Source organism: Cryptomeria japonica, chromosome 6, assembly GCF_030272615.1.
Source record: "Cryptomeria japonica chromosome 6, Sugi_1.0, whole genome shotgun sequence".
Lineage (NCBI taxonomy): Eukaryota > Viridiplantae > Streptophyta > Pinopsida > Cupressales > Cupressaceae > Cryptomeria > Cryptomeria japonica.
The window spans coordinates 13,509,630-13,514,484 of NC_081410.1; the positions used below are offsets into that span (position 1 = coordinate 13,509,630).

Consider the following 4,855-nt stretch of genomic DNA (forward strand, 5'->3'; position numbering starts at 1 on the left):
TATTCAAAATGAAAAATAATAATAATCAAATGTTTTCAGATGAGATTGTGTGTGAATTTTTTGCATCAACGTTTGGGATCACACTCCATGATCCATCATCAAGGTGAGAATAGAGAAACATTGATGGATCATAGAGTGTGATCCAAAAAATTCACACACAATCTCATCCGGAAACATTTGATTATTATCTCATGAATTGTGAAAACTTGATGTCTATTATGAAAAATAATGTTTATTTTATTTATTGAATAGATAATATTAATATTAAGGACGTTTGATATATTTTTATACAGTTTTGCCTTGTAGTCTAACCCTGCATGGACAAGTTATTTCCAATTAAATATTGTGAAAAGCTATTGCTAATGTATTTGAATAGGCCTATTTCCTCTTGGAATCTCAAGAAAAATACACAGTCGTCAAGATATATTTGGTATATAGGGCTTATTAAAATATTATGTTTTGAGGAGACATCAAATATCAAAAGTTGGGATGGCCGAGTTGGTCTAAGGCGCCAGATTAAGGTTCTGGTCCGAAAGGGCGTGGGTTCAAATCCCACTCTCAACATACATGCTTAGTATCTGTTATATAGTTAATGTCAATTTTGTGTTTTATTCAATGTTTATTTGTCTTAATCTTTTAATTTATCGTTTGTGTTGTTCATATAAAAATTATAATATTTTTTTGGTTAGGTTTATAGTTTTATGTTGTTGAATATGAATGTCATAGTTTTTTTTTGTTGTTTTATTTAAATGTGAGATTTTTTGGGAAGTTGATTGTGAAGTTTTTTTTGTTTTTTTTTTTCCTTAAATTATATTTATCACATAAGATCTATGTTTAAATTCTAACATTTTAAAGATGGTGTGAATTTAAATCTTATTTTTAACAAATTAAAATATCACTTTTTATTTTATATGTTTAATCGAATGTATTTTTTGTTTTTATTAGAACGTGAATCTTTTGTGTTTTTTTTGTTGTTTAAGGCAACAAATTTAAGTTTCTTTTGTGGAGTTTTGTTTTTTTTCATAAGGGTTTCTCCATCTAAATATTGTGTTATGTGATATTCTCATGAGGTTTGCTGATTTCTTATGTTGATTTTAAATCCTTAATATCTTAATGGTATTCTACAATTATTTACGCTTGATGAAATAATTTTTCATGAACAACAATGCTTAATTTTAGATTTGCATACAAATTTTAGATTTCTATATTGTAGTAGTTTTACCTTTATTATTCCAACAATACCTTTCCATTCCAAAAAAATAATATGAAAGGAAAAATCATAATATATATCTAGATGCTACTCAAATGTTATCATGGCAATGTCTAAAGGTGACAAGTATATTAGGAGTCCTAAGCCTAATTGAAGAAAGTGACCTCTCAAAATTGGTAGAGACTAATGAAGAATAACTACCAAAGATGGAGTGACAATAGCTATTATGCAACTATAAAAATATGAATTATGTCCTCAAGACTTTTGTTCAAATTTGCAAGAACTCGGAAAACAAACATAATAGACTTGCCAAGTACTCATCACAAGGATTTATCAATACCACAGTCCTTGAGTTATGTCCTTAGATTATTGGCCTTAATAACACTACCTTGGATATTGCAAAAACTATTTGGATTGAGGTTTATCAATTCATTATCAATTTGACAAGGTCCTTAATTTCATTAGATTGATAATAGAAATTAACGAGTTTTTCCTATGTATCCTTAGGTGTATTAAATTTAGACACATGAAATTGAAGTTAAGGGGAAACAAATATACATAATGTTAGGAATTAAGGTATCTCAACCTTTGCAATTTCTTAGAATTATTTATTTATTATTTAGCATTTTTAAGAAGTATTTAGAGACTATTTTGTACTATTTATTTAATATTTGTGTTCCAATATTATGGAGTATTGGATTTTTGAGGTGGCATTCCTTGCCATGTATTAACATCTTGTGGTGTGTGCAAGAAGTTGTTAAAGCATCTAATATTTTTATAACATTGTAAGGTGTGAGGGTTACTTATGATAGATTTTATGGCATGTGTAAGAGCACGATTATAGTGAGTTACAAAGTGGGCCAAGAATCTTGACCCACTTCTGACACATGTTATGACATGCCATAAAGTATCTCTCTAAAGGAAGTAAATGACAAATAGTGAGTTAAATTTAGGGTGGGTCATGTGATTAAAAAAATCATAGGATATTGGAAGTTGTATATGTTGAAGATTGTTGTCTTTGTAAATTTAGAGATCACATCATTTTGAGGAGTGAATCATGTGTAAAAGATATCAATGCATGTTTTGTGGGAGAAATCAACATGGAAATGAATTTTGTCCTAAATACCTCACATAAGTGCATCCATTGCTTGAGTGTGCATCTCATCCATCAATTGATTATCAATTGATGCTACATCAAAATATTGAGTTGCTCTTCCTCTTTTAAATACAATTATTGTTACTACACCTTCATTAATTCCTTGTGCAAAATCATTGATTGAGTCTTCCACCATTCCTGCTCAAGAAGATCATCATAGTCATTTGTATTCAACTTTGTGGAATGATATTTGACATGTATCTCTAATTTGTTTTGTGAGTCATATATTGTAGATTTAGAAGACACATTTGTTATCTCTTCTCTTTAATGATAGTCATTACACTACTATTGTCAAACCATCTTTGTAAAAGGATCTTGTTCAACATCAATTACCACTTGATCCTAGCTTGTCACCTTATTATTTGATTAGGCATTATGTGATTTGATTGTAGCATCATCGTCTACCAAGGACATGGTGATACAAGAGCATATTTTTAGTTATATTTCTGTACGTATTCATGCTTCTTCCCATTGACTCCTATTTAGAATGGAAAACATTTCTACATCTATACTTAGTTTTTTCTTCTCAAGGGGAGGAATGTTGTTTGTAGGCATTGGATCATGTTTTTTCTTCAAGAATCTACCATTTTTGCAAAAGATAGCACATTGGGGTTAGAGGGGGGGAACGATGCATAGTCTCTTTATTTCCCTCTTATGGGGTGACTATTGATTGTATATTTGTGATGGATGTAGTCCTTGGGGATTCATATTGAGCCTTCCATTCATCACTTCTTTTGTCACTTGTACATGATTTTTTTCACTCATTCTCTCTCTTTCGGAGAGGATTTTTCTCCTATGTGGTTTTTCTCATTTGCTTGTAAAAGATAATTTGTAAATGGGTACCCAACATGAACTAGTAGCCAAGACCCATAATAATCATCATTATCCATGCATCGTCTCTACATTCTTTCATTTGTCTACTTCTCCCTAAGTTGCATTTAAGAGGGAGTGTTAGTGTGAAAAAGGTGTTTTACCTAACTAGTCATCTAGTGGGCTCTATTTACATGTTAAGATTACTTAGGTGGTAGGAATATTTATAGAAGTCTTAGTTAGAATGAAATCTTATCTTATCTTATGTCATTTGCTTCTCATGTCTTGGGTCATTTAATATTTATTATGTTGATCTGTATAATGGCATAGGATTAAGGCTTTTGTCATGATCAATATTTATAGAACCCTAGCACTTACCTTTCCTATATAAGCAAGGTCTCTTATACACTATCAAATGTAATTGTATATCATAGGGACAATACTATCATTAATACATTCCTTAATCATAGAAATCTTTTGTTTTGTAGGTGATTGTGGTATGTGAGCTATGTATCAACTCCTACACCACAAACATGAAATATAAATGAATCAAGTAAACAATGAAAGGTCCATGGAATCCTTGGTTGAAGAAAGATTATTTAGGCTCGTGAGTTTTGTACGTGGATTTACAACATTGTTCAAAGTTCCAAGCTTTTGAATCATTACCTTACTACTCTTCATCATCTCATAAAAAGTGATATTGTATCTCTTCATGCTTAGTATAAGCATGGTCCATGGTCCAAGCTCCCCAACCTACCACCCTCTCTCGACTCAACAACATCTTTCCTCTAATAACTGTTGGAATGTCGGTCTCTTGGTTTGATCGTTGGTGATTGCAGATCGGTGTGGTAGGTCAGTAACTTGTTGAAGTCAGATCACAGTTAAAGCTTCATACCACAAAACAGCCTAAAGATATATAAAATCTTAGTAAATCATATGAAATTTGAATTCTAGAAAAATAAAATCTTGGCAAAAAAAATTCAAATTTGTTAACATTTCTTGTTTTGGTTTGTGAACCATAGATGTATTAGAAAACAAAAAATATTCGAACTAAAAATTATCTATGAATTAGAAAAATGAAATATTTGAGTTGGAAAATTATCTATGCATCAAGAAAAATTAAAAGTTTGAGCTGGCACATTATCTCATTTAAAAATATTGTAAATGTGACTGGTGAAAGTACTCTAGCATTAAATGATAAAGTTAAACATTTAACAATTTTTAACCTGGTAAATAATCAATTGTTTGATGAAATTTACATCATTCAATGGAACATTGATTAATGAATTAAGTTGTATTCCATAAAAAATTCTAACATGCCCATATTAGGGGATATAAGTTTTAGAATAAGCATTAATATATTATACATATATCTTATGTCATTCATGCAAAATATTATTGACGGGAATTCAATAATAATTTTAAATAGAAATATAGGTCATTCTAAAGAAATATTATGTATTGTTCGATTTAAGAGGATCAACAACTTAAGTTGTATACTATGAAAAAAATTTGACACACCCATATTTGGGCATAAATGTTATGAGATAAGCATTACCATTATCATTATAGATTGGTCTAAGTATGTCGCAGTGAGCATTAATTAATATAATATTTATAGACATATAGCGACATTCTCTAGAGCTTCCAATTGACAAAACAAGGGACACCAAACATTT

General features: G+C 30.1%; 1 non-coding gene across 1 annotated transcript; it reads left to right on the forward strand.

Annotated features, from left to right (window-relative positions):
- The first annotated feature begins 483 nt into the window (after positions 1–483).
- TRNAL-AAG (transfer RNA leucine (anticodon AAG)) lies at positions 484–564 on the forward strand. The gene has a single exon. It is a non-coding gene; the product is annotated as a tRNA-Leu (tRNA).
- Positions 565–4,855: the final 4,291 nt, after the last annotated feature.